This window comes from Salmo salar, chromosome 01, assembly GCF_965601325.2.
Source record: "Salmo salar chromosome 01, fSalSal1, whole genome shotgun sequence".
Classification (NCBI taxonomy): Eukaryota; Metazoa; Chordata; class Actinopteri; order Salmoniformes; family Salmonidae; genus Salmo; species Salmo salar.
This window is the reverse complement of record NC_138291.1, coordinates 30,637,487-30,654,134: the sequence shown is the minus strand read 5'-3', so window position 1 is coordinate 30,654,134 and position 16,648 is coordinate 30,637,487.

Here is a 16,648-nt window from a genome sequence, read left to right as displayed (position 1 = left end):
AGAAGTTAAGAGCAGCATTTAGGTTTGGTGTTTTTTTTTTACTTAATATATTTTGAAATAACTGCATGGTTTAATACATCCACTTGAGAGGCCTTCAGTCAAACAGATTTAGAGTAATCTCATCTCTCATGGTCAGTATTGTTTGTTGACCACCTCTATTTTAAGATGGATGACTGCACTATTGTAGGTCATAACATTCCTAATCCATATGTGTGTGGCTTGCCTTCCCTCACGGCTTATCAAATTATTGAATTAATGACTTAATCACATCACCCAACCACCTTATCGGGAGATTTCCATCTATCTCTATTGCTCTGTTCAAAGGGGCTTACTTGCATCATTAGGATAAGCTACACAATACAACAGATGTCACACGCACTCGGTTACATTCACATTTAACATAATGAAGGCAAAAACATTATGGTAATGTTTGTACTCTAGAGCTGTTGGTAACATGTCCATTCTATCTGATACACAGGCAGGCACTATGCTAGATAACATTCTCAAGTGACACTGTATCAGACGTGTAAAGCCTGGATTAAAATATATATCTGTGTAACAATTTATTGCTTTTCTCATTAGCTTTGCCATGATCAGTTGAGATTAATTCATTTGTTTTCAATCAAGATTCATTCTTTCTTCTTTTTTTTGACTGGACAGCATCACGGACTATGGCGCTATTTGGAAAGGTGGAGAGGTACTCTACCATTCCATTGGCTGGCTTGATTTACTACTACTGTACCTGTCCATTGTGCTCATTCTCAACAACAAATGGAGAGCAGAGTAGAGACACGAAGAGAAAAATAGACAGCCATGAAAGCCATGATAGATAAGGCTTTCAACAATGACTATCCACTAGATATGTCTTTATACTAGAATAAATGCCAGAACAGAAGACTGAGACACCAGAGAGGGGGGGATAGTGCAGGCAACCACAAAGACTAATGCTGTTCATTTTTATCGCAATTTGCCATAAGAGACAAGTACATTTTCTTTGAGTCATCAGCATGGAGTTAGCTGGGTCGTAGCGTGCCCAGGGCAGAGGAGCGGGAACAGGAAAGGAGATGGGAACACACAGTAGCATGTGAAGGGGCTGGAAGTGACCCAGATTCCCTCGGATCAGTCGAGCAGACGAGACGGTACAAGAGCCTTGTCACCAACAGCCATCCTGCCACTGTCCCGTTCTGACCACCTTCGTCATTCCCTTCCACTACTAACGATACCCCACACTATTAGTACCCCTTCAGACTCACATGCAAAATAAAAACACCTACTTACAAGCACACACGCACACTGTATAGTAACATTTACTCACACTAACCTAAACACACACACCCTCGAACATTTGAATAATAACGTTGACTTCTTCCACATTTAGTTGTGTTACAGCCTGAATTTAAAATTGATTACATAGAGATGTGTTGATACTGGCCTACAAACAATACCCCATAACGTCAAAGTGGAATATTTGTTTTCACGAAATGTTTACTAATTAATTAAAAATGAAAAGCTGAAATGTGTTGAGTCAATCAGTATTCAACCCCTTTGTTATGGCAAGCCTAAATAAGTTCAGCAGTAAAAATGTGCTTAACAAGTCACATAATAAGTTGCATGGATTCAGTCTGTATGCAATAATAGTGTTTAACATGATTTTTGAATGATTACCTCATCTCTGTACCCCACACCTACAAGTATCTTTCGAGCAGGGAATTTCAAACACAGATTCAACTACAAAGACCAGCGAGGTTTTCCAATGCCTTCTAAAGAAGGGCACTTATTGGTAGATGGGTAAAAATACAAAAAGCAGACATTGAGTATCCCTTTGAGCATGGTGAAGTTATTCATTACTCTTTGGATGGTGTATCAATACACCCAGTCACTACAAAGATACAGGAGTCCTTCCTAACTCAGTTGCTGGAGAGGAAGGAAAACGCAATGGGATTTCACCATGAGGCCGATGGTGACATTAAAACAGTTACAAAGTTTAAAGGTTGTGATAGGAGAATACTGAGGATGGATCAACAACATTGTAGTTACTCCACAATACTGAACTAATTGACAGATTGAAATGAAGGAAGCCGGTACGGAATCAAAATATTCCAAAACATGCATCCTGTTTGCAACAAGGCACTAAAGTAATACAGTAAAAAATGTGGCAAAGAAATGTACTTTTTGTCCTGAATACAAAGTATTATGTTTTTGGTAAATCTAATAAAACATATTACTGAGTACCGCTCTCCACATTTTCAAGCATAGTGGTGACTGCATCATGTTATGGGTATGCTTGTAGACGTTAAGGACTGGGGAGGTTTTCAGGATCCTTTTCACAATCCTAGAGGAAAACCTGGTTCCACCAGACACTGGGAGATGAATTCACCGTTCAGCAGGACAATAACCTAAAACACAAGGCCAAATATACACTGGAGTTGCTTACCAAGAAGACAGTGAATGTTCCTGAGTGGCCAAGTTACAGTTTTGACTTAAATCTACTTGAAAATCTATGGCAAGACTTGAAAATGGTTGTCTGGAAATGATCAACAACCAATTTGACAGAGCTTGAAAAATGTTGAAATAAATAAATGGGCAAATGTTGCACAAGCCAGGTGTGGAAAGTGCTTAGAGACTTACCCAGAAACACTCACCACTGCCAAAGGTGCTTCTACAAAGTATTGACAGGGGAGTGAATACTTATGTAAATGATATATTTCTGCATTTCATTTTCAAAAAAAATTCTAACATTTCTAAAAACATGTTTTTACTTGGTCATTATGGGGTATTGTGTGCATAAAAAAATGGTTAAATCCATTTTGAATTCAGGCTGTAACACAACAAAATGTGGAATAAGTAAAGGAGTAGAAATACTTTCTGAAGGCTCTGTATAACCCTGATGAGACCACGCCATGCTACCTTTCGACCGGTCTAAAGATCTGTACCCTGTAAGCCCTGTATTCTAAAGCAGCCTAACAACATCAACATATATCTCCCTGGCAGGCATACAGGGGAGCACATAGCCATGCTCTGTTTTCCTGGAGCTGCCTAAGGCATGGAGTTAGTCACCCTGGCTTGACAAACACTGAGGAAGCCATCAAATACTACTGTCTAATTATTGCTCACAGAATGATTTGTCTCAGTAGTATTGTGTTCAGTTCATTCTGCATGACCGACTGTTTCCCTCTAGTCTCATACTACTCAGCTGCCACGGGATTAACTTTCAAATTAAGATATCATGAAAAACAACACTGGCCATAACCCTCTGATGCCCTGGATGTATTTAACTCCGCTACAGAGGACTTTAAAATAAGCCATTCCATCCATACATTGACTCATCACTACACAGACAGAAGGGTTAAGCCAACGCTGGAGACCTAGCGGAGCCGTGTTTTCAGTCCCGTTTGCCCTCGGGGTAGCACAGGCTCTCCACACTGCGTTTAATCTGTGGATTTGCGGTAACAGAGAAGACTTCTTATCCAGTGACCCATTGGCCTGCAGTGTGCATAATCCACCGACTCTCAGTCACAGAGCCCTGCTGACAAGGATAGAGGAGGGCCATGGCTAGTGCAGCCACCCGCCAGGGTGGGGACGGACCCACATGGCCTGCTGCCTGACACAGATACTGCACACAACACTGTCTCAACAGACACACATTACACAGCATATTGGCATCACAATACAGGTGTAATCAGCACATGATAAAACAGAACAATTGTTATCTGTATGACGTTTTACAATACTCTTTTACAATACTGTATGTGTATGTTAAGTTAAATTGGGATGAGTCTAGATTATGTTACTGGTGAGATGAGAACCATTACGTACAGTATACTACAGGTGTTGCTACATGCCAAGGCATGTGCATTTTATTCATTTACTATGGTGTAATTACATGTATTTATAGACTCAGGGAATGAGTGCAAAAGTCAGTGTAATTTTATATCAGGCAAAGCAGATTTACTGACAGATTTGTCATTGCATGAACATCCAGCTTGTACTTCATATGCTGTTCCACAATCTGTGCTCTGAAATATAATCTTAATACAAGTTAATGGAATACAGCTGTGAGACTGAGGGGAGAGAGGTTTTATCAAACGATCGATAGAATCTTCCTCTCAGGACAAATAATAAATGAGAAAACTAGATTTGACTTAATGCTAACAAACACGCCCGAGCAGACCGCTGTCTTTATCTACATAGTATCTGGACACAACAGAAAGCAATTAGGAATTTCATGGAATCTACCTGGTGTTCTTTTTGAACCACATTGACAGCACATGGTAGAGCGCATGCAGTAGCTGTGTCGATTCCATGTTTGTGCCCAGTCCTTTTTCTAAAGTTTCTAAAGAGGTTAAACGGATAGATGATCAGGACTGTCCCCTACAATTATTTTGCGGTGTCAACTGAAAGTCATTTGTTCTTTTAACAATGGCTTGGTCGACATTTTAAAACGTGTATTTTTTCATATAGGGTCAAACCCTGTTTGAATAAAAATAAACGATTTATGCATTGAGCTTGTCTGATGCTTTAAGCGCACCGTTTGATGAAATAGAGGGAGCCAGAGATCAAGATAACCAGAATTTAAAAAAAAACGAACCTGAAAAAAAGACCCGAACATACTCCTCCTCCTCCCGCTGGCTTTCGCAGATTCTGCCGTTACTCTACAGAAGTTTCCAGTAATAGGCTACAGGAGGAGTCGGCTACCGTTCTCATGTGGAATACCAATTTATCTTACCATTTCTACCGATCTGCGTGCCAGTTTTCATATGCACATTTTCGTGTAACCATTGCATTTCATTTATAATAACGTCTTCATATCTCAAAATCATTATCATGTCGTTAATCAAAAATCCTATCCAAATCTAAATGAAAATGATACAAACCTAAAAACGAACTTATATTGCCATTGCCAACTAGCCTATGTAAAAATAGTCTGTAAAGCTAAAATATAAAAACATTTCAGCCTGCAGGTAGAAAACATCCTATCATTCACATTGGCTACGCATGGCCTGTCTGCATAACTTGAAACAATGTCCGGACCAAAGCTTGCAACATTATATCAAATATTCTGGGCCCTCAGAGTTTCCCGCGGCCCTGAGCTCGGGACAGACACAGCTGTAGGCTATTTGCACAAGGGATAAGAAGTAATCAGGTAGCTCTATTTTATGACGTTTCCACTGGATCAGAGCATGGCATTTTGAGTGGTTATCGAAAGGGAGAGCGCTGGAAATATTTTTCAAATACATTGAGGAACTATTGTCATTCTCAATGGATGTAAAAACAGACTTTGCTTGCAGTTTGAGGTGAAGAAAACATTACTTTGAGAAGCTCCACAGGTCATCAGTGGTGGTGTGTTAAGCCAATCAGAAATACTATACTATATTTATATGCCTACATTTGCTCGCAGGCCAGGAAGTCTATAGGTCTATTTCTATGCATAATCAGGTGCGCATCATTACTCAACATTGAAAGTAGCGCTCCAAACAAAAGACAATGACTAAATTGACAAAACTCATAAATGGAATGAAATATACCAAAACTGTGTAGCATAAGTTGTGCGCTCTGCAAAAGACGTGTCCACTCCGACAATGAGAACGGTAAACGACTGGAATAATAATATATTGAACGCATGAACAGAAATGACCATAGCCGAACAAATATTGTAGATTAGAAATGAATTAACGGTAAATGTACTACTGGTGATATATGTAATTGGGAATTGATAGACACTAACAATCAAACAAATTAAGTCATGAAACAATGAATGTGCACAAATTGGCGGGAGAGAGCGCATTCTGGAGAGAGACATGCATTGTGCAGCTGAGCCACACTCCCCTCTATTTTTAAACCCTTATTTTACCAGGTAAATTGACTGAGAACACATTCTCATTTACAGCAATGACCTGGGGAATAGTTACAGGGGAGAGGAGGGGGATGCCAACTGGAAGCTGGGGATGATTAGCTGGCCATGATTGTATGGGGGTCAAATTGGTAATTTAGCCAGGACACCAGGGTTAACATCCCTACTCTTACAATAAGTGCCATGGGATCTTTAGTGCCCACTGAGAGTCAGGACACCCGTTTAACATCCCATCTGAAAGACGGCACCCTACACAGGGCAATGTCCCCAATCACTGCCCTGGAGTGCCTCCTACTAGCCCTCCAACACCACTTCCAGCAGCATCTGGTCTCCAATCCAGGGAACGACCAGGCCCAACCCTGCTTAACGTGAGAAGCAGCTAGCAGCGGGATGCAGGGTGGTATGCTGCTGGCTTCTTCTTGGACTGTGACATCCCGGCAGCCTCCGCTGAGATGGGAGCGAATAAGACAGGTGTCTCGTGTGCCATACATTTTTTTATATACAGTACCAGTCAAAAGTTTGGATACACCTACTCATTCAAGGGTTTTTCTGTATTTTTACTATTTTCTACAATAATAGAATATTAGTGAAGACATCAAAACTATGAAATAACACATATGGAATCATTTAGTAACCAAAAAAGTGTTAAACAAATCAATGTATTTTATATTTGAGATTATTCAAAGTAGCCACCCTTGCTTTAATGACAGCTTTACACACTCTTGGCATTCTCTCAACCAGCTTCACCTGGAATGCTTTTCCAACAGTCTTGAAGGAGTTCCCACATATGCTGAGGACTTGTTGAAAGCTTTTCCTTCACTCTGCGGTCCAACTCATCCCAAACCATCTCAATTTGGTTGAGGTCAGGGGATTGTGGAGGCCAGGTCATCTGATGCAGCACTCTCCTTCTTGGTAAAATAGCGCTTACACAGCCTGGAGGCGTGTGTTGGGTCATTGTCCTGTTGAAAAATAAATGATAGTCCCACTAAGCATAAACCAGGTGGGAAGGCGTATTGCGGCAGAATGCTGTGGTAGCCATGCTGGTTAAGTGTGCCTTGAATTCTAAATAAATCACTGACAGTGTTACCAGCAAAGCACTCCCACACCATAACATCTTCCTCCATGCTTCATGGTGGTAACCACACATGGAGATCATCCGTTCACCTACTCTGCGTCTCACAAAGACACAGTGGTTGGAACCAAAAATATAAAAATTGGACTCATCAGACCAAAGGACAGATTTCCACCAGTATAATGTCCATTGCTTGTGTTTCTTGGCCCAAAAAGTATCTTCTTTTTATTGGTGTCCTTTAGTGGTTTCTTTGTAGCAACTCAACCATGAAGGCCTGATTCACGCAGTCTCCTCTGAACAGTTGATGTTGAGATGTGTCTGTTACTTGAACTAGGTGAAGCATGTATTTGGGCTGCAATCTGAGGTGCAGTTAATTGCTTATTTCTGAGGCTGGTAACTCTAACAAACTTATCCTCTGCAGCAGAGGCAACTCTTGGTCTTTCGTTCCTGTGGCGGTCCTCATAAGAGCCAGTTTCATCATAGCAGTTGATGGTTTTTGTAACTACAGTACACTTGAAGAAACTTTCAAAGTTCTTGACATTTACCGGATTGACTGACCTTCATGTCTTAAAGTAATGATGGACTGTCGTTACTCGTTACTCTCTTATTTGAGCTGTTCTTGCCATAATATGGACTTGGTCTTTTACCAAATAGGGCTATCTTCTGTATAACAACCCTACCATGTCACAACACAACTGATTGGCTCAAACGCATTAAGGAAATAAATTCCACAAATGAACTTTAACAAGGCACACCTGTTAATTGAAATTAATTCCAGTTGACTACCTCATGAAGCTGGTTGAGAGAATGCCAAGAGTGTCCAAAGCTGTCATCAAGGCAAAGGGTGGCTACTTTGAAGAATCTAACATCTAAAATATTATTAACAGTTTTTTGGTTACTGCATGATTCCATATGTGTTCTTTCATAGTTTTGATGTCTTCACTATTATTCTACAATGTAGAAAATAGTAGAAATAAAGAAAAACCTTTGAATGAGTAGCTATGTCCAGACTTTTGACTGGTACTGTATGTTTTTTAGATACGTATGCTTGCCACAAGCCTTCTCACTTCCTTCTATGTGGACATGTTCACATTCAACCGCTTACTCTGGAATTATGATGAATAACCATGGTGTAATAAGTTGTAGATGAACTGGGTATACAGTACAAGCAGGAATTACTTTACACAGAAATCCTTGAAATATGACTGATATATTCACAGAAAAATGAATCCTGAAAATATAAATCAGAACAAAATATCTGTAATGGTTAAGCAGAATATTTATTGTATAGTGTTACAGTACTTTACCTTGTTAAGTTTAGTTAATGGGAGGTATAGGAGAACAAATAGCTACAGTGGTATCCCTTATTTTAAAAAATTTTTACATTTATTTTACCTTTATTTAACTAGGCAAGTCAGTTAAGAACAAATTCTTATTTTCAATGACGGCCTAGGAACAGTGGGTTAACTGCCTTGTTCAGGGGCAGAACGACAGATTTCTACCTTGTCAGCTCGGGGATTTGATCTTGCAACCTTTCAGTTACTAGTCCAATGCTCTACACCACTAGGCTACGCTGCCAAAAACACAGTCGGAGGCTAGCAACCTGGCTGTTCAGCAAGGAAGTATCAAGAGCAATCATTTTTTCTGATAAATCTATTGTTCCAAAATACCAGTCTTTCAGTGTTGACTTTACCCTTAATTACACTTTAAAACAGAAACACAAAGTTTTGTTTTCCATGCAAAAATGTTGAATACTTTTGAAGAATATCCCCAAAATCTTAACATCATAGCATTTCAGGTTGCTAACATAAACTGAGTGTACCCCCCCTCTATAGGGTGTCAAAAGCGTTCCACAAGAATGCTGGCACATATTGACTGCAATGCTTCCCACAGTTGTGTCAAGTTGGCACTGACACTGATTGAAGTGGATTTAACAAGAAAAATCAATAAAGGATCATAGCTTTCATCTGGTCAGTCTATGTCATGGAAAAAGCAGTTGTTCTTAATGTTTTGTACACTGAACATTGGGTAAAATTATCAGATCGAGTTTTGCTTTTGCACAATGTTTTTCACCTTTACTGAATGTTCAGATTCATCCTCTGTGCCAGAGGAGAGATGGTCACCTGCAGAACCTTTGTGACTGAGGGAGCGTCTCTCCTGTCCTGGACATGTCAAAGGGTCTTGATGTCACCCAATGGTGACAGGAGTCAAAACTCATCATGTTGAGGGGGCCAGGGACCCAAATGATGCGCGAGTCAGGGCACAGGTCACGGTGCTGCAGTGTTGTCTCTCTCTCTCTCTCACAGCCTTTGCTCTTTTATTGTCTGCAGACCATAGCTTTTAGGCAATAACAACCTCTAGACACCCAATCCGGGGGTACTAGCTAGTGTATTTTGATACATGGTGCTGTCTGTGTAGTGTAACTGTGTGAGGAGGGACGATAATGCAGTAAAATCTGTGTATTCACTGGCCAGTTCATCAGTATTGAGGAGTGATACCATTAGATTGAAACGCCTCCAACCCTTCCAAATAGGGTATTAATTCCGCCATGTTTCCTTCTTGCTCTGACTGACAATGGGACAAAGCTGCACAGAGCCTGAAGTCTGTCCATTAGCTCTGCTGGGTGATTCATAACAAGTCCCTGGTAGCACAGTGACTTCATCCTGATCTCAGAGTTACAGTACAGTACACTCATCGTTAGGCTACACTTTGGTCTGGAGACTCCGTCATCACCACTTCCATGATGAGGATCCCTTAGATTAGTCTCCTTAAAAATAGCGCTGTTCTGTTTCCTATTTAGAAGTAAGCCCTTCAATAGAATCAGCCGTAATACAACCAGGCACCCACCATTAACTTCTGTAGCGGGAATGGGTATTTGGGCTTTGCGTAGAAAGTGCAGGGGCAACATCACCAGGCAACTTAAGCAGTGCTACATATATCACGGCGAGCAGCTTACAAGCACCAATATGTTACTTAACAGTAAAGCATGATGATCATGTCTTGGAATAGCTGTCTGGAACATGCTGAACATTCCTGGACACCACTATTCTAGTATTACAGGGAAAAGTCCCTGAAATACACTACCGGTCAAAAGTTTTAGATCACCTACTCAATAAAGGGTTTTTCTTTATTTTTACAATTTTCGACATTGAAGAATAACAGTGAAGACATCAAAACTATGAAATAACACATATGGAATCATGTAGTAACCAAAAAAGTTTTAAACAAATCAAAATATATTTTATATTTGAGATTCTTCAAATAGCCACCCTTTGCCTTGATGTCAGCTTTGCACACTCTTGGCATTCTCTCAACCAGCTTCATGAGGTAGTCACTTGGAATGCATTTCAATTAACAGGTGTGCCTTGTTAAAAGTTAATTTGTGGAATTTCTTTCCTTCTTAATGCATTTGAGCCAATCAGTTGTGTTGTGACAAGGTAGGTGGGTATACAGAAGATAGCCCTATTTGGTGAAAGACCAAGTCCATATTATGGCAAGAACAGCTCAAATAAGCAAAGGGAAACGACAGTCCATCATTACTTTAAGACATGAAGGTCAGTCAATACGGAAAATGTCAAGAACTTTGAAAGTTTCTTCAAGTGCAGTCACAAAAAACATCAAGTGCTATGATGAAACTGGCTCTCATGAGGACCACCACAGGAATGGAGAACCCAGAGTTACCTCTGCTGCAGAGGATAAGTTCATTAGAGTTAGCAGCCTCAGAAATTGCAGCCCAAATAAATGCTTCACAGAGTTCAAGTAACAGACACATCTCAACATCAACTGTTCAGAGGAGACTGTGTGAATCAGGCCTTCATGGTCAAATTGCTGCAAAGAAAATACGACTACAGCACACCAATAAGAAGGAGAGTGTCACGACCGTCGTATGAATAATTGGACCAAGGCGCAGCGTGAGTAGAGTTCCACATTTTAATGATAGTGAAACTTCCAAAATAACAAAGATATAACGATCGTGAAATACGTAGCGCACATAGGCACTCTTACAAAACAATATCCCACATAGCAGGTGGGAAAAAGGACCCACTAAGTATGATCCCCAATTAGAGGTAATGATATTCAGCTGCCTCTAATTGGGAACCATACACACACACCAACATAGAAATATAAAACCTAGAAACCCCCCTAGTCACGCCCTAACCTAAAACACCATAGAGAACCCCGAGGGCTCTCTATGGTCAGGGCATGACAGTACCCGCCCCCCCCAAAGGTGCGGACTCCGACCGCAAAACCTGAAACTAGATGGGGAGGGTTAGGGTGGGCAACTAGCGTCGGTGGCGGCTCCGGTGCGAGACGTAGCACCCGCTCAGACCGCGGATCCGGCCATGGAGCTGGACTGGGCACCGGCGCAGAGGAAGGCTCCGGCCATGGAGCGGGACTGTACGCCGTAGCCGGACTGGGCACCGGCATAGAGGAAGGCTCCGGCCATAGAGCGGGACTGTACGCCGTACCCGGACTGGGCACCGGTGCAGAGGAAGGCTCCGGCCATGGAGCGAGACTGGACGCCGTGCATGGACTGGGCACCGGCACAGAGGAAGGCTCCGGCCATGGAGCGGGACTGGACGCCATGCCTGGACTGAGCACCGGTGCAGAGGAAGGCTCTGGCCATGGAGCGGGACTGGACGCTGTGCCTGGACTGAGGACCGGCACAGAGGAAGGCTCCAGCCATGGAGCGGGACTGGACACCGGGCCTGGACTGGGCATCGGTGCAGTGGAAGGCTCCGGCCATGGCACCGGCGCAGGCAGCTCCGGGCCGTGGACCGTCACTGGAAGCTCCGGGCCGTGGACCATCACTGGAGGCTCCGGACCGTGGACGGTCACTGGAAGCTCTGGACTGTGAACCGTCGCTGGAGGTTCCGGGCTGTAGACCGTCGCTGGAGACTCCGGACTGTACACACGCACTGGTGGACAAGTGCGGGGAGCCGGCACAGGACGTACTGGGCTGGGGAGGCGCACTGGAGGCCTGGTGTGTGGAGCCGGCACAGGTTGCACCGGGCTGATGACACGCTCCTCAGGACGAGTGCGGGGAGCCGACACAGGACGTACCGGGCTGGGGAGGCGCACTGGCACGCTCCTCAAAACGCCTGAGATGCAGCATACTCCTAGCCAACATCTCTCTCCGATATCCCTCCTCAAACTGCTCCATGGACTCCCAGACAGTCTCTGGCTCTCTCCTCGGCTCGGCCGACCACCCCTTGTGCCCCCCCCCCAAAAAAATCTTGGGGTTGACCTTGGGTTGTTTGTGGCCGCGGACCCCGGCGTCGTCGCTGTCCTCGTTTACTCCTCGACGACTCCCGCCAAGGAAGAGTCTCACATCCACCTAGTATCTCTTCCCATGACCAACGCTCCTTCACCTCCTGGGCACGCTGCTTGGTCCTGTTAAGGTGGGATATACTGTCACGACCGTCGTATGAATAATTGGACCAAGGCGCAGCGTGAGTAGAGTTCCACATTTTAATGATAGTGAAAACAAAACAACAAAGATATAACGATTGTGAAATACATAGCGCACATAGGCACTCTTACAAAACAATATCCCACATAGCAGGTGGGAAAAAGGACCCACTAAGTATGATCCCCAATTAGAGATAATGATATTCAGCTGCCTCTAATTTGGAACCATACACACACACCAACATAGAAATAAAATACCTAGAAACCCCCCTAGTCACGTCCTAACCTAAAACACCATAGAGAACCCCGAGGGCTCTCTATGGTCAGGGCGTGACAGAGAGACTTGCTTGGGCCAAGAAACACGAGCAATGGACATTAGACCGGTGGAAATTTGTCCTTTGGTCTGGAGACCAAATTGGAGATTTTTTGTTCCAACCACGATGTCTGTGTGAGATGCGGTGTGGGTGAATGGATGATCTCCGCATGTGTATTTCCCACCGTAAAGCATTGAGGAGGTGGTGTTATGGTGAGGGGATGCTTTGCTGGTGACACTGTCTGTGATTTATTTAGAATTCAAGACACACTTAACCAGCATGGCTACCACAGCATTCTGCAGAGATACGCCATCCCATCTGGTTTGCGCTTAGTGAGACTATAATTTGTTTTCAACAGGACAATGACCCAACACACCTCCACGTTGTGTAAGGGCTATTTTACCAAGAAGGGGAGTGATGGAGTGCTGCATCAGATGACCTGGCCTCCACAATCCCCTGACCTCAACCAAATTGAGATGGTTTGGGATGAGTCGGACCACAGAGTGAAGGAAAAGCAGCCAACAAGTGCTCAGACTGTTGGGAAAGAATTCCAGGTGAAGCTGGTTGAGAGAATGCCAAGAGTGTGTAAAGCTGTCATCAAGGCAAAGGGTGGCTATTTGAATAATGTCAAATATAAAATATTGTTAACACTTTTTTGGTTACTACGTGATTCCATATCTGTTATTTCATAGTTTTATGTCTTCACTAATATTCTACAATGTAGAAAATGGTAAAAATAAAGAAAAATCCTTGAATGAGTAGGTATTCTAAAACTTTTGACCGGTAGTGTATACACTTCCTCTGGTACTGTTTTTTTCAAACTACAACAAAACATATAGCAGAATGTTGCAGCACTGCGCAACAAAAGCATTCCCAGTGTGATAACCAATAGAAGGCAGTATTTAAGCTTGCAATCGCCAAAGTATGCATTGCATAGGCATAACGTTTCTGAGAATGCATAAAGGATGCACATTTGTGTAATATGTGAGGCAGCACAGAAGTCAGATTTCAATCTGAGTGATGTAACATGGATAACTGTCAGCTGTGCCATAGATCAGAACATCCAGAGAGGGCCTCGTGTTCAGATTACAGACAGATTACAAGGTCAGCATTGCTGTTGTGTATTTTTCCTCTTCAGGAGACCAGGAATCTCCTGGATGTCCACATTCTTAATGTCTGTCAACTGTGCTTTATTGATGGCTTATGTCAAATGCCATTCTGACAGAGCTCATTAGGCTGAGGGGCTCTGCTAGGTAGAGGGAAGGCAGGGGAAGACAGAGCTGTCGCGATGCCCCATCATTGTCTGTGCAAACCCTGCTGTACTAGTACCAGGGGGTTGATGTGGTGATGAGTTTGACAGGGCTTTGCTGACAGGTCTGTGTGTGTGTGTGTGTGTGTGTGTGTGTGTGTGTGTGTGTGTGTGTGTGTGTGTGTGTGTGTGTGTGTGTGTGTGTGTGCGTGTGTGCGTGTGTGTGGCCGCGTGTGTGTGTGTGTGGCCGCGTGTGTGTGTGTGTGGCTGCGTGTGTGTGTGTGTGTGGCCGCGTGACTACTTGAGTCACCCTGTGTTGCAGAGCAGGTCTCCTGCTTGATGCCATGACTCGAATCACAACTGACAGGCTGTGAGTCGTCTCCCTTTCGCCCCTTACACGTATTCAAATATTTATCTCTGCAGAGCCTCCTCAGTGCAGTGCCTCACATCAGCAGTCCTGCACTGGGAGGACAAGGCACTGGGAGGACAAGGCACTGCAGAGGTATCCAACTGAGTGAGTGAAACGACTTCACATTGATCCTCTCATAATCAGTCTCAACCATACCAAAATACATCCTACAGCATGAAAATGGCTTTCCTCACACTCTCATAACTAGGAAACACTTGGTGCATAAGCAAAGTACACGCTATCCCTTCAGCATCACATTACAACATGTTTACACAATGATGCGGTAAATAAAAATAACCCCTCATTACACTAACAGATTCAGCAAACACACTGATTATTGTATTGCTGTTGGCGGAGGAGGTCCAATGCCACTGTAAATAGTGTAAAGCACATCTGCTATGGCTAATGGCGAGGGCTATGAGACCAGACTGTTATCTGACATCTTAAGGTAGTTTTCTAATATGCTGATTAAAAATTGATGTTTGGAGGGCAAGCAGAGGGGTACACTGTCAGAGAAGATTAAATCATCATATTTAATACACATTCTCAGGATTAGGGTCAATGTAAATGAGCAAACTGTGGGACGCCAAAGTCAGCAGTTGCCCAGATAACTGTACAAAAGGGGGCATAAAGATGACATCAAAATGCGTGATAAAAATCCTTGCACGTGGCTGCATATGTTCAAAGTGTAAATTAATCACATGGGTTTACCTTCCTTGGCTGAAGTCTTTTTAATCTAAATTGTAGTCAATTCAAAACAAATCCTTGATTAAATGAACTTGAACAATTATTTAATTAATTTCACTGAATTGAAATATAATTCATCCCAACTAGGTAACCTTGATCAAACATAGAAGCATAATGCTAACATTCAATTTAATAGAAATGCAGCTAACATTATATAGTGGTTTCAGAAAATATTTACATCCCTTGACCTTTTCCACACTTTGTTGTGTTACAGCCTGAATTTAAAATGGATTACATTTCGATTTTTGGTCACTGGCCTGCACACAATACCCCATAACGTCAAAGTTGAATTAAGTTGTTCTATATTTGTACAAATTAATGTAAAATGAGAAGCTGAAATGTCTTGAGTCAATAAGTATTCAACCCCTTTGTCATGGTATGTCTAAAAAAGTTCAGGAGTAAAAATGTGCTTAACAAGTCACATAATAAGTTGCATGGACTCGCTCTGTGTGCAATAATAGTGTTTAACATGATTTTTGAATGACTACCTCATCTCTGTACCCCACACATTCAATTAACTGTCGATAAGTGAATTTCAAACACAGATTCAACCACAAAGACCAGGGAAGTTTTCCAATGCCTAGCAAAGAAAGTGGGTAAAAATAAATATACTTGAATATACCTTTGAGCATGGTGAAGTTATTCATTACACTTTGGATGGTGTATCAATACACCCAGTCACTACAAAGATACAGGAGTCCTTCCTAACTCAGTTGCCGGAGAGGAAGGAAACCTCTCAGGAATTTCACCATGAGGCCAATGGTGACTTTAAAACAATTAGAGTTTAATGGCTGTGATAAGAGAAAACTGAGGATGGATCAACAACATTGTAATTACTCCACAATACTAACCTAATTCACAGAGTCAAAAGAAGGAAGCCTGTACCAAATAAAAATATTCCACAACACACATCCTGTTTGGAACAAGGCACTAAAGTAATACTGCAAAAAATGTGCTAACATATTACTGAGTACCACTCTCCATATTTTCAAGCATAGTGGTGGCTGCATCTTGTTATGGGTAATCGTTAAGATCTGGGGAGTTTTTCAGGATAAAAAATAAATGGAATAGAGCTAAGCACAGGCAAACAATGGGAGATGAATTCACCGTTCAACAGGACAATAACCTAAAACACAAGGCCAAATCTACACTGGAGTTGCTTACCAAGAAGACAGTGAATGTTCCTGAGTGGAAGAGTTACAGTTTTGATTTAAATCTACATGAAAATCTATGGTAAGACCTGAAAATGGTTGTCTAGCAATGATCAACAACCAATTTGACAGAGCATCAAGAATTTTGAAATAAATGGGTAAATGTTGCACAATCCAAGTGTGAAAAGTGCTTAGAGACTTACCCAGAAAGACTCACAGCTGTAATCACTGCCAAAGGTGCTTCTACAAAGTACTGACTCAGGGGTATAAATATTTATGTAAATTTGATATTTCTGTATTTAATTTTCAATACATTTGCTTAAATTTATAAAAACGTGTTTTCACGTTGTCTTTATGGGGTATTGTGTGTAAAAAGAAAACAATTGAATCCATTTTGAATTCCAGCTGTAAACCTACAAAATGTGGAATAAGTCAAGGGGTAC